This window comes from Aedes albopictus, chromosome 3 (genome assembly GCF_035046485.1).
Source record: "Aedes albopictus strain Foshan chromosome 3, AalbF5, whole genome shotgun sequence".
NCBI classification, from domain to species: domain Eukaryota; kingdom Metazoa; phylum Arthropoda; class Insecta; order Diptera; family Culicidae; genus Aedes; species Aedes albopictus.
Window position 1 is genome coordinate 178,659,183 of NC_085138.1, and position 19,108 is coordinate 178,678,290.

The 19,108-nt window shown below is 37.8% G+C and overlaps 1 protein-coding gene across 6 annotated transcripts in view; it reads left to right on the forward strand.

Annotated features, from left to right (window-relative positions):
• Nucleotides 1-860: 860 nt before the first annotated feature.
• LOC109412237 (glucose dehydrogenase [FAD, quinone]) overlaps nucleotides 861-19,108 on the forward strand; it is a 70,861-nt gene continuing 52,613 nt past the window's right edge. For 3 of the 6 annotated variants that reach the window (XM_062855459.1, XM_062855461.1, XM_062855460.1), the window contains exon 1: nucleotides 861-2,074. The gene's annotated coding sequence lies outside the window, so the exon portion shown is untranslated. The remainder of the gene's footprint in view (nucleotides 2,075-19,108) is intronic. The other 3 variants (XM_062855462.1, XM_062855463.1, XM_062855464.1) reach the window with 3 other exon arrangements.

Consider the following 19,108-nt stretch of genomic DNA (forward strand, 5'->3'; position numbering starts at 1 on the left):
AGGATTTCTTTAGGAGTTTCTTGTGGTAATCTTCGGAAGTTTATGTAGAAATCTGTAGATCGAATTTCAGGATCCCAGTCAATAATGTAAACTTTTGAAGGAATCTCTAAAGAAACTTCTGCTTGATATCCTGGAGAAATTTCCAGAAGAAATCCGTCAAAATTCTTGGAGGAAACCCCTGATGAAATCTCTGTAGGAATCTGCAGAAGGAGTTCCAGAAGGAATGCCAAGATGGCATTCCTGGTGTAATCCTCAGGTAAAGTTCAGACTTGATTCCTGGAGCAATCCAAAATGGACTTTTGGTGTAATCGCCAGATGGAATTCCTGGATTGAATAACCAGTTTAAATTTATCTAGGAATCTCCTGAAGAAAATTCCAGGAAGAATTCCCAGACGGTATTTCTGAAGGAATTCAAAGGAGGAGCTCCTGGGGTAATCTCCAGATGGAATTTCTGGACGTATTTGCAATAATCGCCAGATAGAATTACTGGAGGAATCATCAGAGGCATTTTTGGAAGAATCCCCAGACGAAATTCTTGAAGGAATCCTCAGTTATCTTCTGAAGGAATCCCTTCCAAAACTTCCAGAAGAAGTTCAAAAATTGTTTTTTTTTGTGCTCGGATGTGAAGGATTTTTTGGGCATAGGTTACAGAACAAACAAATATAAAAATGGTCAATTTGCAAAGAAATCTTTCATTTTTTACTGTGGAAATGCTAAAAAAAGATGAAAAGCAGGCTCTGGTCCAGGTGGTACGTAACGTGAGTCTTATATTATTTATCAAGCAAAGAAATCAAAAAGTAACGCAAACTCATTCGCTACAAGGTTATAGTATCAATAGCTAATAACTCAGAAGCTATACAGAAGCTAACAAGGTTTCAAATTATGCAGTTTAACACTGATACAGAGTATGTGAGCATTTCCAATCATATATATCTAGAAAAGTCCTAGCCGAACATTCCAAAATCCGTAGCTTGAGCAACCTCTGGCAGCCCTGACCCGGCCAATGTGCGCTGTTGTTCCGAAAGCTTAAGTGCACCACACGGCTTGCCAAGCGTCTTGCGTGTCTCGCGATTTCTGCGAGAGTCAAAATGCCTATACCGACAAGTTGAAAGAAAAAAGGTGAGCGAGAAAAGAGCAACTCAACTGCTCCACACACACCGGGCGGAGGCCCCCAGCCAGCAGACCTGGAGACACGGGCCAGTCAGCAGCAGCACGGTGTGCAGTGCAGAATATCGCCGACAGCCGCATTGATCGGGTGTTGTTTGTGGTACGTTGCTCCCGCTTCTTACGAGTTTACGAAGTTTTGTTTTTTTCTTCTCTGATTTGATCTTATTAGGTGTTTGTTTTATCTTATTTTTTTTGCCAGAAGCAGTACACTAAATTGGATGGTACTCGTCTCGGTTTGTTTTCGATTAAGTGGTCTTTTTCTTTGATTACGACGACGTGCAGGAAACTTTTGAAAGTGGTGTTATTTTGGCAAACTTACAATAGTACCAAAGAAAACAGTGAAATTTTGCGCGGTGCAATTCAGTGGTGATTCAAAATAAGCGCAGCTTGGTACAACAGTCAGTCAGTCGGTGGTGAGATCGTAATTGCGGCGCGGTTTTCTTCCTTCGGCTATTTTGGGGAAGCTTGATGTGTTTGTAAAAGTGAAACAAAAACCAATGAATAAGTGATAAACCTGGGATAGGAGAAAAGTTGGCGATCAACGACCGAAAGCGAAAAATATCATCATAAAATAAAGAAAGATAAAGATATCGCTTTGGAGTGTGCTTTATGATCTGTAAGTGAAAATCGCAGCCCGCAGCTCGAAAAGAAAAAAAAAACGTAGAAAAGTGCCAAAAATTGGAAAGTTAAATTGCTGCTCTTGTGAATGGGGTTTTAAAACCGTAATCGATTCAACGCCTCTTCTCGAAGTCGGGAACGCCATCGCAGCGCATCGCGCACGAGACGAGGATCAGACGACGATCTAATTCTTCCAAAAGCCGCGCACAGCGAAATTCGGTGTGGATCATAGCGCACAAAGCAGGTCGATGATGAATCATATCTACACGGAATCACCAATTTGAAACAAGTGAGTAGTAGCCTCCTGCAACAACCGGACGACGACGAAGACGATGATGATTGAACTTTCTTCTTCGATAGGCATATTTGAACACTTGTCCCTGGGTTGGGGTGGTGGGTTGCATGTCCACTGCTCCGCTGATAGTGCACGATGGATAAACACTGACGTAGGTGGGATTCTCAACGAGGGGGTGTTCGTAGGGTGTTTGTTTTTTTGAATTTAGATTTCAATGGAAGAAAATAGCAAAAGCTTGATGAGTCTTTGTAGAATGATTTGAGAAAGTACAGTTGAACATAAACTTTGGAAAGTGCTAACTTTTATTGTCCTTCGAATGAGTGTAATCAGTTTTGAACCCTTCTAATTCCGCCCTCTTTAGCTTATACTTTGACAGATACGCATATGCCGAATACCACTTGTAATCTTCCCCAGTGTCAGTTATCCACAGTGGAGACATTCAAAGAAAGCATTCTGCTTAGAGAGTTCGAAAAGTTGGTACAAGAACTTTAGTTGTACTTTTCTGTACGACAAACATCAATTTTATATATGTTATGCAAGGAGATTTTCCCCACAGTTGACAGCAGAATTTTTTTGGTAAATATTTCTCCACGAAATTTCCTAAAGTTGTCCTTCCTGAAGATTTCATGGATCAGAATGCTTGATATCAGTATTTATTGGTGGATCCCCAGTATGATGTTTCTGGGTATATTTTCAGAAAAAAAAAATCGTGTGAACAATAGCTGGTCAATTTACCAATTTGAATCTACTAGTGAACCTAAGAAGAATCTTCAGGTTTCATTAGATAGTAGAAGTAACTCCAAGGATATATGCTTGAGAAATACTAGAATAATTTACAGCAAAATATCTAAAACAGTAGTAGGCAGTATTTCTTATGAACATTTTTCAAATATTTCTGGTGAAAATACTGATTTTTTTTAGGTGAAATTTACAGTGACACTACTGTACAGGGACTACTTTATGTTCCTGGACGTATTCAGAACTGCACAAGAAATTGTATCGGCAATCCTGGAGAAAATCTACGCCTGAATTTTACTCCAAAACTCTGTGGAATGGAGTGTCAAAAACAGTCTATTAACCCTCCAATACCCAAATTTTTTGTTTTGATCTAAATATCATTTTTCGTCATCTAAAATCGATTTAAACATGTTTCAGAATCACCTTCCATTCTTTTTAATTCTTAATTTCGTGAATTTCAGTTTTTGATTTTTCTAACTTTTATTCTTGAACACCCGCACAGTTTTATATTTTTCTTGGAAGCCTATTTGGGGTACGGATTTTTTGAGATGAAAACATTTTGAGATTTTATGATTATTGTTGAAATATTTTTATTTTTATTTTTTTCCATAGCGATTTTTTTTCCGTGTAATTTTAAGGAAAATAATTTTAGAGTGTATTCGATTCCCTTAAACTATAAAACAACGACAGAATGATTTGGGGAAAATTTAAAATATGCTAATTTTGCGATTCAATACAAAATAAACAATGACTTCTAGAAGGTGGCCAAAACATCAATTTTTCAATGGTTTTTAAAAAATGTAAAAACGCTTTAAAATACACCAAAAACCATTTTGAGATATACAAAACAGTCCTAAATATCAGCCAAAAATATAAAAAAAAAGATTTTCCACGAAACAAAAAATACAAAAATGCTCAAACTATACCCCGTCTAAAGGCGGGGTTGGGTATTAGAGGGTTAATATACCTGTTTATTTTTACGGGAAAATCTTATTTTTTTGGTAGAATTTTTATGGAATTTTTAGAAAAAAATGTAGTTATTTCAAGAGAATTAAGTTTTTCTTTAATTTTAGGGTTTGATTTGACTTAGCATATATACAACCTAGTCGAAACGGTACGCCAAAACAAATAAATTTTTTAAAGAAATTTGGCAAAAAAAATCTGCAATTTATTTTGAAAACATTAGCTTCGACTTTTTTTAGAAGATAAGTTTAGGTTCTTGAAAGATTTTCTTCTTGAACTTAAGTTGTAATTTATGGCAAATATTGACAAATTCCATAGATTCTAATAGAAAATTGCAGAAGAAATTTGTGGTGATGTTCTAACAAATATTTGCTAATATTTTTGTGGCAAACCTCTGTGAATTTGTGCGGGATTACCATCAGAGACTTTCTAGAAATTTCACAGGAATTCAGAATTCACAAATTCTACCATGAACTCATAATGGATATCCTATAAAGTTATTCGACAGAATCGAATCGAACGTCCGCTGAAAACAGCATTATAGATTTTCCATTGCTTCAATAAGTTTTGCAAGACGTTTGGGAAGTCACCAAAATTTATCTATGGAGATTTCGCATAAACTCCAGCGATTGCGATACAAATTTTACTGAAAATTCATTGACGATCACTGATATACACTCCCGTTCAAAAGTTTGGGGTCACCCCCTCAAAAACATGTAATTTTTTTAGGCCCATATCTCCGCCAATTTGCGTTCGATTTCAAAACCCTAGGTTTCATTCAAAAGATAATAAGTCTAAGAAACTTTAAGCATGATTTAAAAGAAACTTTTTCAAAAAAATTTGTATGTAAACTTAACCCAAAGTTGCCAAATTTTCTAAAAAATGATTATAAACTTACGGTAGTGTCGCTGGAAGTTGGGTCGACCAAATTTTAAGATGAGAGCGGTAATATGACCCATTTTCTATTAGCTTTCAACTGCTTTTTACAGAACTTAGCTAAAAAATCTAGAAAAAAAGTTATTAAGTTAATTAATCCTTGATGTCATCGACCAAAAGTTTGGGGTCACCCCTCAATATGATGTATCGGCCAAAAGTTTGGGGTCACTTTCGTAAAACATGGAAAAGTGATTTGGTGATATCTTCGTCATCTATAGTTCAATTTTAATTATTTTTGGCTCATTTCAAAGATAATTAAGTGAATTTACGTTTGTTGTCGTTAACTTAACGTATTTAACGATTTTTGTGTATAAAAATGTTATGTAAAGTTATCACATTTTACCACGCTTCAAAAAATGAGGCAACTTTACGTTAAGTTTTAGTATGTAAATTTCAACAAATATGTGTGGTTCAATGTCTATGCAGTAAGTATCAATCATTTTGTTTCAAATAAGCCAAGAAGAATTAAAATTGAATGTAAGATGACAAAGATATCAACAAATCACTTTGTCATGTTTTACGATAGTGACCCCAAACTTTTGGCCGATACATCATTTTGAGGGGTGACCCCAAACTTTTGGTCGATGACATCAAGGATTAATTTACTTAATAACTTTTTTTCTAGATTTTTTAGCTAAGTTCTGTAAAAAGCAGTTGAAAGCTAATAGAAAATGGGTCATATTACCGCTCTCATTTTAAAATTTGGTCGCCCCAACTTCCAGCGACACTGCCGTAAGTTTATATTCATTTTTTAGAAAATTTGGCAACTTTGGCTTAAGTTTACATACAAAAATTTTTGAAAAAGTTTCTTTTAAATCATGTTCAAAGTTTCTTTGACTTATTATCTTTTGAATGAAACCTAGGGTTTTGAAATCGGACGCAAATTAGCGGAGATATGGGCCTAAAAAAATGACATGTTTTTGAGGGGGTTACCCCAAAACTTTTGAACGGGAGTGTATATTTCTCTTAAAATTTGTCAAGGAACTTTACCGTGGATTCCTACTGGATTTATGGTTTCTAATACAATGAGTACATTTTCAAAAAGCGGTTTTTACTTTATTCTTGAAAGAATACTTGAAAAAAAATCTAGAAAAAATCTGGAACAAATCTCTTATGATTTTTCTTTGGATACATTGGAGACATATCAGTAAATCAAGGATATGCCAATAAAGAGAAACATGGCCTTGATCATTTTGGGTGAACTTCTTGCAAAAATGCTGGAGAAATTTAAGAAGACGCGGTGAAATTTCTAGTGGAATTTTTTTGAGCAAATTACCTGAAAATACTTGTAATTTCATAACTCCTCAAACATTTTTTTTTGTTTGAAAATTGTTCAGAGAAAACTGTTTCAAATATTTCTGACAAAATTAGTGAATTCCGCTTGACTTAGATAGTGACATTTTTAAAAGAACGCCTGGAAATGATTTTGTGAAGAATTCAAGGCTGAAGTCTCTGGTGACTACTGGTTTTTATTCTTCGAAGAACTCCAAGAGAGAGAATACATTGAAAAATATTGCTAAATATTTTGAAGTAATCAAAAAAGTCCTGGAAACTATTTTGCAGAAATTTCTTCTGGGAAAATCTTTAAAAATCTCCTTTTCTTGAAATTTTAGAAAAATAACAAACAATTTTTCAATACGATATAGTAAACGTTTTGCTTTAAATTGTTTGACAACCTATAAGTGAAACAACTCTTTGAACTACTGGGAGAATTTTTGACAAAAACTCTACCGGATATCTAAGCCCACTAGCACATTTTTCCAGCGAAATTAAGAAGTCTGGAGAATTCAAACCTGATGAAAGTTATCTGAATTCCATGACAATTTTTCAAAGATTCTATAAAAGAATTTAAGAAAAAAAAACCTATGAAATGGTTATGAATTACTATACGAAATCTATGAAGTGTTTAAGGAGAAATTCTACAGGAATTTTGTGAGTTCATTTTTAAGAAAACTATAGGATTGTTAGTTGAAATTTCTGGACAAAAATAAGGGAAATATCTGGAAAATTTTATTACTGAACTTCTGGAAGCATGACTGATATATTTTTTTTCTTCAAATCATTGCCCAATTCATGGCATTTCTCACCACAAAAGTTAAGTTTTCTCACTACAGAACAGGTTATGTTTAGAGTTTTGTAGAATGAATTTGTGGAGTGGGCTCTTGGGCAAATTAAGGAAAATCAGAGCTGTGTTGAATTGAAACCTAATTGTTTGGTTAAATTTGTAGAATAATTTCTGGAAAAAGTTCTTTTTAAGAACCACCTGATAAGCGATACATTCACAACAAGAGACAACACGAAACTCAGCCTTGTGAGCTACCCAAGTAACACACATGTCACGGAAGAGTCACGGCGGCGCAGGTTTTTGTTGCGCAGAAGTCATTGTGACTTACTTCTAACAAATAAATACTTACTTGCTAGAAGTAAGTCACAGTGACTTCTGCGCAACAAAAACCTGCGCCGCCGGGACTCTTCTGTGACAAGTGTGTTACTTGGGTATCCAGATTCTTTGAAAGTAAATCTACTTGTTGTATGCTGCTGTGCTATTTATGTCATTTCAAGAAGTATTATACGGAACGAACTCACCGAACATGAAGGTGCACTTCACAAGCTTCTTTTTGTACGAGAATTTATAAAAAAAATTGCCACTTCTCAGTTGAAGTCTTCTAGGTTTTCTGTTCCTGGAACTTCTTTGATCGATGACGGTTTGCTTCCCTCCAAAATGGTTCCACAAGGTTTATCAAAAATCTGGTAATTGGTTTTCAGGATGCCACTCGCAAATTTTACTTATTTTCACGAGATTACTCCATAATTTACTCACTAACTTTGTCGAAAACATCAATATTCTATCTAAATAGAGCTTATAGAGACCAGAGCTGTAATGTTTTCGATACTTCTTGAACACATTTTCTGCAGGTCTATGTGTAGAATATTAACTAGTATACACGGTTATAAAAACAAAACAAAAATCTGCAGGCGGAATTCTTATAGCCAAACCAATATGCTATGATGTCTGTTAGTTCTTATCCTGCTGAGTAACTTTTCCCGAAACACAATCTATGTTTCCAATCGGGATCTAGAGAAATACGCTGAACAATGTATTTGGCTATATACATATTGGTACGCCAAGACAATCCTGAATAACTCCAGGATCATGTGAGCTAGTCAGCCATGCCCTCCAGAAAAAAATTAAGCATTGAAGCCTTTAAAAAGTTGGCTCCGAGAAAAATCTCTTAAAATTGAGCTTGAGCTTGATTGACCGCCCGTGGATGCTACTCCAGTATCACTAGACCAGCTGCACACACACAAGGAACCAATGAGATAACTGCCGGGGACTAGCAGGCAGCTTCAGTGTGTTGCAAAGGGTTCACACATTGGTGCGTGGATGCCAGGCGTAAGGTGAAAGATTAGTGTGTTTATTACTCTGAAGATAATGCGACATAGTTCGCTCGATTGCATAACTCGTAGGCGTTATATGACAGATTGACACTGGGCAGTGAAAGTTGAAAGGAAGGAAAACGGATTTTAAATCCGTTTCTGTTCTAGCGATCGCTATGAACATGTGAATATACATGAGCTGTACATGTAGAGAGGAGGGAGAAAGTATAGAGAAAGATATAAAGTAGGAGGAAAGGGACGAGCCAGGGATTGAACCCTGGACCGCCTGCATACTAATCAGAAGCTTATCATTGAATTTGATAAGGAATTCCTTCAAAAACTCAGTTATTTAGCAATAAAAATGCCCAAGAAGTTCTGAGGCATCCTATATGAGCATCACAAAATATTCATCCTGAAATTTCTTGTAGAATTTCACCAGACTCTTCATGTTACATTTGAACTGGTGTTTAGTAATATGGAATTATGCAAAGGTTTCACCAGATCTAAACATTTCAAAATAGTATGAATATAAAGACTTAGTGGAAATAAACCAGCCTAGAGCTGAAAATTTCTATAATAAAGTATAATCACAGAGGCGCATTAAGAGGGGAATCGTTCTAAGGACCGTCAAAAAACACATTATGGGGGCGCAAGCCCCCATCTTTCCTTTAGCAACGCCAATGCATCAAACCGTAAATTGTTCACAGCAAAGACACAAGGCATCTACGCGCGTGGACAGAAACGGTTCACGATGCCGCCACTGACTGACTGGTGTACGGCGGCGGTGAAATTGCGCAACCTTACGCGTTCGAAAGTGGATGACTCTCTCTCCCTTTTGGTTGAACATGTTTTCCTGACTCCGTTGCGTTGCCGTTGTACTGTGTCGAGCGCTGCCGTTGCTGCTGCTGGGCTGCAATTTAAAAGCTTCCAACTACGCCGCTACCTTCCTTCCTTGGCGCGCGGTGGCACTGATTTCAACTTGCGGCTGCGTGCCCCTCTCCGTGGAAGGCCAGGTTGTTGGTTGGGTGGCTTGTCTCGCTGATTGGGGCGATGATCGGGCAACGGGGTAGGAGGTGGCTTAGTTTATCAAAACGGTTCCGCTGTGCTGTTGGGCTGGGCGGGTGGTTAAAGAAAATTTTGGAGATCGAAAACAAAATCCAACGGAGGAGATCGTATTGTGTAAGCGCGCCACACAGTGCCGCATTACTGTAAGAAGCTTGGGGGGAGCGTTCCACGTGAATGCTGATGTGAGCTTTTTATTTGAAGATACGATCCATCTTACGCGATTTGATTTGTATTTATAGACAAGGAAATGGTCGTAAACTATGTTTGTTTGAAGTATTGCGCTGAGCAAATAAAGCGAAAATAATCTATCTTAAAACTTCCTCATAACTGTTTTGCACAGCCACAGAATAGTTTGAGATTCTGCGAATCAAATTCTATCACTCCAGAACCTTATCTTCGCAAGCGAAGCGTTCAATAAACTAATTTGCTTTTTGAAAGAAATATGATACCAGCCAACGAACTGGCATGCAATGACCAATGCCTACTTTTTGACTACTTCACTACTTCTTCTACTGAATGCCATGGCGACACTAGCAGTACGATAATGAAGGCACAAAATCTAGATAATGTATCTAGTATCTAGATACTAAAATTTTAAATATTTCAATAAAAACCGAAAAAGAAAACTGATTTATCATGCCTCGAGCATATATGCTTGTCAAACAGGATATCATCACAATTGGCTTATCCGTTGAAAATAACATAAGATCCATTCCCTACGGGTACGGGTACTGATTATTGGAAGCACTGCTAGCTTAACCAGTGTTACCAAATGCCCATCACACCATCTGGTGAAGCTCAAAAAAATCCAAGGGCTCCAGTGCGATGTAATAATTTTGATCCTGAATTACTCAGCATAGGCAACCACTCAACCTTCTCTTTTTTAGCCGATTGGTATGTGCAGATGATAAGTCTTCATTTGATTATAGGGTATACAGGTATCAGAAGGTCGGCTCCAGAGGCACGTTCTCCTCCATAGGGTATTGGTTCCTTTATTCAGCATGTGGCTCCCATTTTCATCCTACGAAAAACAAAGGATTGAAGCGTTGTTTGTTTTGTTTCTATTTTTTATTTTTTGTTACAAGTGAGCACGCATGAAAACAAAAAGAACGGAATTAATCGATGCCGTAATCGCTTGTTTTTGAATAGTATGAATTTGGGAGTGTGAGATTACTGATGGCACACATACCCTAGTTGGACCAATTCAGAATATTTTAATTATTTTTGATCAATTTTGCGTTTCAGTTCAAGTAACTACGCTAACGTTAACGCTGATTTTAAGCTCAAGCAACATTTTGATGACCAATAAGTCTTGTAGAGGTTTTGAGTACCGTCATAAAACCCAATGTCTTTTGTTTTGGTTTTAAGATTTGTTTATGAGAACCTCTTCTAGTCCATTTGACTAAAATTGTTGCATGGGAGGAATTCTAGGTCTACAAATTAGGATTGTTGGACTGTTTTAGATTCGTGTATACTACCCGTTTGTACTTAAAGCGGGTTTGGATGTACTACTCTGCAGAAAGTTTTAGTAAGATTGATCTGACTAAACGCAGAAAATAGTATAAGGAATTGGAACATACACCCTTCAATAGAAACGATGGCTTTCAAGTCAGTTTTAAGTCCATTATAAATCTGATATTGTATTGTTATTGATCCACTGTGCTTCGGAACTATGGGTAATTTCTAAACCAATGCATGATGTCGCTGTTAATACTTGTGGTATACACCAGTACCCTCATAAAGATTGAAAGTTTTACTTCAACTTTAGAGGTTTATGGTACGAAACTCTAATTTGAAGTGAAACGTGTCTTTAGAAAAGTGCTTCAGGTACCTGGCAAATAAGATAATAAATAGAAATTCGTATAATTTGTAATCTTTCATATAACAACAATTCAAATCCAATAACAAAGATTTACGAACCCTGATTAACCCTCAACATCTGGTTTGCCTTCCATGCCATACCATATGGTTTGTAGTCAGTAATTGAGCAACGCCTCTGCATACCCTATCGACGAAATGCAATGAGAAGCACGCCAAATTATCCTACTGACAGTGAGTGAAAGCAAATCCAACGATATACGCCTTCGGTTCACGCTCTTCACTTGTGCTTGTGCTACTTCTCAAGATTTATGGCCGCCACAGTTTGCTGTGAACCCCACCACGTCTTACAATATGTTGCTATTATTTGGTATCAATCAAGCCAACATTGTCTTCAATTATGAAAAGTACCAATCGTTGTAACTTTTAAAGGCACAGATACCTCACAACAACAACAGCACACGTGATCACATTCATGTACACAAACTCGACAGACACCATATCACACGGAGCACGGACGGAGCTCTGTCCGACATGCTCCCAATTTTATTGGTTACCTACCCACCGGCTACATAACAGTTCCACTGATAACCGGTAGCTTGCTTTATTTGGTAGCAAATTTGGACCAAGTGCAATTACTAGCCGAGGCACACTGCTCACACAAGCCAGGCGGGACGGGACCTCTTCGCTGAGCTGAGTTTCTTCGAAATTTCCCGGCTTCCAAAACGTGGTGGCTCCCCCCATGCGCTGCTGCTGGCTACCCGAGCAAGCAATAGGCAAAACTTTACGCATTTTACCGCCCCATGTTGGCTTGGCCGGGTGGATGCCAAACATAGGTTGTTGTGATATCATTTCTTGCGATGGGAGAGAGCAGGGTTAAATGCGTCCCTCACAGGTCAGAGCGCCAGCTCCAGGGGCACGTTGTGCCATGATGAAATTATCACAAGTACACAGAATGGGCTAAACGAGTTATGCTCAGAATCGCCGAGTGTAACGGCGAATTTTAAGGGCCTATAAAGCTTCTTTAAAGATACCTATATAAAAGCCTCCTAGAATTTCCTTCAATATTCTGTCGATATTTTTCATGGCATTTTTCTTAATATTTTTCTTGAACTCTCCCCGGTGCTTCTTCCGGATTCATATTTTTGCAAGATTCGAACAAATCTATCCGGTGACTCATCTTGAAAAATCTTGAAGGATTTCTGATTTCCAATTTCTTCTGGAGTTTTCAAGGAATCGTACAGAATTTATTTCCAGTGTTTTCTCGGTTGTGTGGTTGTGTTGCTTCCAGAGTCCCTCGAGGGATTTGCCCTGAATTTCATCCTGCGTTTTAACCAACGAAATTTTCGAGGGATTTTTCCCAGGATCGCTACAAGAGTTTCTCTCAGGATATTTCTCAGATATTGTTACGGGATTTCTCTCAGAGTTTTTCTCGAGATTTCTCGAATATTTTTCTTGCTAATCCTTGGAATATAACCAGGAGTTCTTCCCTAGATTTCACCCAGACATTCTACAGAAGTTATTTTGTTTACAAAATTTGATGCATGATAGTTCTAAGATAGGATTAATTCTAGAGTTCTTCTCGAAATCTCTACCGGAAAATGTCTCGGTATCATGAGTGTTTCTTTTGAGATTTTTCTAATAATTGCTCCCGGAGTTTTCTCGGAATAACTCCTAGGATAACTAACGAAGGGTCTCCAGATAGCCTAATGGTTAAGGCTATGGATCGCCAATCCGGAGACGGTGGGTTCAATTCCCGTTCCAGTCGGGATACTTTTCTCGACTCCCTGGGCATAGAGTATCATTGTACTTGCCACACAATGTACAAATTCATGCAATGGCAGGCAAAGTAAGCTCTTCAATTAATAACTGTGGAAGTGCTCTAAGAACACTAAGTTAACGAGAGGCAGGCCAAGTTTCAATGCGGACGTCGAGCCATAAAGAAGAAGAAGAAGATAACTAACGAAGTACATTGTAAGAAATTCCCGGAGAAACATCGAAAGAAGTCCATGTAAAATTTTGCGAGAAATTCCTAGAGGACCTATTAGAGAAATCTCGGGAAGAAATTCGGAAAAAAAAATCTTAAAAAACTGGAACATCTTAAAAAAAAAATCTACGAATAATTTCAACATAAAATGTTTGGGAAATCCCTTGAGCAGATCTAAGAGAAATCCCTAAGTTCCCGCGAGGAACTCATAAAATAATCACGGAAAACTCTCTGGGATGATTACCAGGATGAATGTCTGCAGAAATCTCGCAAAAAACCAACGGAAAATCTGGAAGCATACCGAAAAAAAAACTTTAGACGAAATCCCGAGAGGTACTTCTGCAGAGACCCCGTGAAAAACTCCTGTGGAAATACTTGCATGGACCCTGAAAGACATGCCAGGAAAAAATCTTGAAATTCCTGGAGGGTAAGGAAAAACATCGAGAGAAATCACTGGTTGAATTCTGAGAAATAAGAAAGGAAGAATTTAAAAAATTTAAAGAAGAATTCAAAGAAGGACTTACTTGGATGCTTTCGACTGCAGGGAGTTTGTACCGGGAGATTTTTTTCGGCTTTCAATCTTTAGAGCGGTCAGAACTAAAGCACATTTTCTACGCCCGACGTTTCGAGTGTATATTCAATCTTTTTCCGGGTTCTATAATAGAATTGGACTGAGTTATATTAACAGAGATACGCATAATCACGTTTTGGTGTTCATCAATTTCCTAAAATTATCTTTCAAAACGAACACATAAGACATTTCACAATATTTAAAACATTAACTGACTATTTTAATGGACGAAATGTAAAAAAAAACTAGGCCACGGTTCACTACTCTGTCTTGTTTCTAACTATTTTACGTTTCAACCGTCATTTTGTTAAAACTATTCCATAGAACCCGAGTAGGTGGAAAAATCTGATGAATAGCATATTCAGTTATTATTGATTGAATTACTGAGGAGCAAAAACTGATATTGGTTTGATTGATATAAGAGGTAAAAGAACAGAAATAATAGCAAAATCTTATATGGTGAACTACTCAATAATAGCTCGTTAAGATATTACAAGATCAAAACAATAGCAGACAAGATTTGCCAATTTTTAAAAAAAAAAAAAAAAAAAAAAAAGATCAACATGCAGCATTGAACTTACGACCTCAGGATTCACAGGCGGCGAGGCTTACCACTCAACTGTGGCTTGCTGTTATGAATAACATTGGAATAAGAGCATGCGGTTCTTCGTTTCCGTAGCTCAGAAAAGGGCACATGGCAGTTCACTAACATTGAGCCATCTCTATGGGTGTATGTGTTCCATTTCGTGCAGAAGAGCTAAACTTGTTCTTATGTAGAAATTTTCAGCTATTTCGACAAGTACAAAAACTGATATCATTTCACTTTGAGCTATTCGTGCGATATTCATTAGATTTTTGCAAAAAATGTTCGATTTGAGATATGATTTAGATATTCTCGTCTACCCGGGAAGTGGGTCAAATATTGAATCAAGTTGAATGAAGTTTATTGAATTAAAAGGTCTATTGGGTATCATTGTCATCGGTCAGTAGTGTTCGTCAGATTATTACTTGTCTGTCTATCTACATGATTTGTTTTGATTTTTGTCTTTAGTGTATGGAAAATTCCTGCAAATGTTGTACTTAAACTATCACTGTCGCTTCGTTTGTTTACTGTTTTTTTTTGTTTGGTGTTGATGATACGGCACACTTCTAAAACAGGGAGAGCGGAACACCGTCGATGTGATGTACAGGATCCCCTGTGAAAACTGCGATGCCAGCTACGTTGGCCTCACACCAACCAGTTTGAAGAAGAGATTGGGGAACCATAAGAGCGACATAAACAAACTAGGCAAGCTTCTGAATGGCATCAACGAAAACAACAACGATTCGAACTACAACAGCTATGAACTCGGCCGCTTAAAGGAGAGAACCGCTCTCCTACTGCATCCGGCCGATAACAACCATCGCTTCGCTTTGGACCGTACGGAGATACTAGATTCACATCGACGGTGCTTCGCTTTTACTGTTTTAGAAGTGTGCCATATCATCAACACCAAAAACACAGTAAACAAACGGTCGCTTCTGTGATAGTTTAAGTACAACATATGCAAGTATTTTACATGCACTAAAGACAAAAATCAAAACAAATCATGTAGATAGACAGACAAGTAATAATCTAATGTATTTATCAGTAGTGATAATGACGTAATCAGTGCTGCTATTGGTCGTGACCATCCCATGACGATGAACAAGTAGGCCTTTTCATCGTCACAAAATGAAGCGAGCACTCGCGCACTTCGTCATGTCATTTCGCAATAATCAAGCGTCATGACGAAAACTTCCAAATTGTTTTAAAATTGAAATTTTCGCCTGATCCAATCAAGTTTAGGCTAGTCGTTGTATTTAATGGATAGAGATGACATATAGGGTAACGGTCGAATTTTGGACCCCTAGAGGACATTAATTTGAATGTAAGCTAAAATCAAACAGATTCAGAGGGTGTTACACATAATGATGATGTTGACATGACCGTAAAAGCCTCCACTGTCCGTCAAAAATACCCACAAGGTCATTTCTGGCTGAAAATTTGATGAAAATAACTGATTTTTGAAGCACCAGTTTTCACTGTTTTGGACACCCCAATGTATTTTGGACCCTCTTAAGAATATATTTTGGACACTCGGTGTTTAAACCCGCTTGAAACTGTTTTCGAAGAATCTGCCACTTGGATATGCTGGATCACATCCTAATTACTTGATTGACAAAGGCTGATTAGACGAACTTTGCGAATTTAATGCGCTAGAATGATAAACGTTTTTGTTTACATCTGCAAGTTTGCCCAGTACCACTTTTTCTTTTCGTAAACAAGCCGTGACACTCGCACGGATGACGAGATTGCCAAAACATAATTTCAAGGCAAATAATGATATTTCCAGTGAGGAAATGATTGCTGCACGTGTAGAACAAACTAATTTAGCGAATGATTCTAAAATTTTTCGTCATCTCTTCTTTAGATCTGTGAAAATTATGATAATACGGCCCAGGGGGTCCAAAATATATGGGGGTCCAAATTATATTGGTTACCCTATTCATGATTTAATCAGGGATTGGCGGCATGCACCGTGCGGTGCGAAAAAAGCGTGTGCTTCACACAATCTCAAGTGCTTGTCTCCCGTTTTGCCGAGAGACAAGAGACGTATGAGTGAGAGCTTTCGTAATTGTGCGGGAGACAATCGCAGCACTAGCTCTACGGCGCAAGGAGTAATGCACGGTGCTTGTCACCAAACAGAAAAAAAATCACTTAATAAATTAATTGAAGGGTTTGTGTTTTCGGCAAAGTTGTTAAGCTCGTCAAGGGTTGACAAGTGACGGGTTGTTTGATTCGATTTTTTACCAATCATGCGTAGTATCAACGTAGTATCAACAGGTTCGATTCCCGGTCGGTCCAGGATCTTTTCGTAAAGGAAATTTCCTTGACTTCCTTGGGCATAGAGTATCTTCGTGCCTGCCACACGATATACACATGCAAAATGGTCATTGGCAGAGGAAGCTCTCAGTTAATAACTGTGGAAGTGCTCATAGAACACTAAGCTGAGAAGCAGGCTTTGTCCCAGTGAGGACGTTACGCCAAGAAGAGAGAGAGAGAGCGTAGTATCAAGCCAGGTGCAAAGCACGGAGACAAGCACCGAGAGAGTGCATACGACAGAGCGTGAGAGACAGGAGAGCTCCAGCGCGCGGCAAAGTAAACGAGCAACACGCAACCGATTGCGCGTACTCGTCTCCTTCTAGTTTGTTGTGCTGTCTCGTAGCAGCGTGTGCGGCACGCAAAAAGTTTTGAGTCGCACCCTATCCCTGGATTTAATGGATTCAAATCAGAACAAAATCCATCGATGTGCTAGTAATTGCCTTGTTCACAACCATGTCGCGCTTCGTCATGACCAAAAAATGAGCGAATATTGTTAGACTCTCTTGGTCATCGTCTCCCGATTCGATGACATTGAGAGAGGCACTTCTGTAAAAATCACGTGACGACTTTTGTTGACATTGACGCTTTCCAAGCCTGGACGTAATTATCAGTAGTGATAATGACAATGACACCCAATAGGCCATTTAATCCACTAAACTTGGATTCAATATTTGACCTACTTCTATAGAATAGTTTTACAAAATGACGGTTGAAAACGTAAAATAGTTAGAAACAAGACAGAGTAGTGAACCGATGCCTAGTTTTTTTTTCGTTTTGTCCAGTAAAATAGTTAATGTTATACATACGTAATGCCTGAAGGTCATAGGCACAATATGAGTTGAAAAAAGGGCAAATTGAGTGGAAAAATTGCGAAAAAAAAACCCACGTATTTCTGGTGGGATTTGAACGTACGTTTCCCCAAGTTCGCTAGACAGTGCGCGTTAAACAACTCCGCCACCGAACAAGTAACAATAAATAGATAAATAAATAAATAAATAGAAATAGAGGGGCGGTCTGTCTATCGCAATAGCGGTCGTGCGAGGGACATGCGACCGAGTCGAACGCCCGACACACACTGACGGTCTCATTCGCAAGTTGTGGATGAGCAAGTGCTGTGGATAGGCAAAAGTCTCGACACTAAAAATAACATGCTCTCACTGTTGTTCGTAGGCACGCTCAGAGAGTGTTGGAAGTGGACATCTAAGGACCGAAGGAGATGGTGAACTGCGAGGAAAGAACGTGGGGTGAGGTGGGCATTGGATTCAGGTTGGCTTTCTACTTCACAGAATTGTTACTTGTTCTGTGGCGGAGTTGGTTAACGCGCCCTGTCTAGCGAACTTGTGGAGACGTGGGTTCAAATCCCACCAGAACTACGTGGATTTTTTTCGCAATTTTTCCACTCAATTTGTCCATTTTTCAACACATATTGTGCCTATGAACTTCAGGCATTACGTATGTCTAACATACCATTTCGGTTGGTTATCCGAAAAACAACAACATTCGTGTTGAGTAAATGTTATATTCTGAACTAGCTGTCCCGGCAAACGTCGTTCTGCCTGCCTACTGTGTTTTTTTTTACATGCTGCTCTGTAGAAAAATGCCCCGTAAAATGGAACTCCAAACTTTCTCGTTTTGGTTGCGTTTCCGGTCCATTTTCCCAATTATTTTTTCGTACGAACACGTCGGAGCCATGCACGAATGAAACACTGAAAGAATGGTGTAGATCCGTTGGCCCGTTCCCGAGCCTATTCGTGACATACAAACACCATTCCATTTTTATTTATATAGATATTGTGAGATGTGTAATGTGTTCGTTTTGAAAACTAATTTTAGGAAATTGATGAACACCAAAAGCTTGACGAAGTTTACTAAAAACAATCCACCAGACAAAGAACGAAACTTTTCTGTAAGCAAATGGGATTATGCGTATCTTTGTTAATGTAACTCTTTCCATTTCTATTACACTAGTTTACAGCATTTTTTAACTCGGTAAGATGATGTTCATTTTTGGTGTAGAATCATGCCCTGAGTTCGAAAACATAAAAGAAAAAAATAACACTAGAGCGGAAATTTTTTCGACTTTTCATACAAGGTTGATGATTTGAAATCGATTTTTGTTCTATTTTTAGGCAAAGTCGCTCACTTCAAACATCTCATTCTCCGTAATCAATGCTCCGATTGAGCTGATTTTTTTACTGTAACTCGCCTACATATGATATGCCAAATAAACGTCGAGAAAGAATTTTTGAATTGTTTTTTTTCTTCTTGAAAAAAATACATTTCTTCAAAAAATTTTGGGAATTTTGCTAAAATTTAAGAAGATCGTCCCTAAAACTCGTCAATATCTTAAATTTCATCAATCTGACGCAAAACCTGAATTAAGATGATCGAATAGTATTGTATTCAGCTTTTAATTTATGGAAAAAGATTTAAAATTGGTTGAACAAAACGCAATATATTTGAATTTTAGTAAATTACATATTTTGTAAAGTTGCAAAACTCGATATTGAGCTAAAACTCAAAAACTGTTCTACTTAAAATTTTTTGAAGGTCGGTTTCGAAATCAGTGCTAAATTGTGCTTCAAAAACTTTGGTCGTTGACAGAAGTTCACGACTTTCGTTTTATTTTGTAAACTAGTGTTATAGAACCCTTGAAGAAGATTGAAT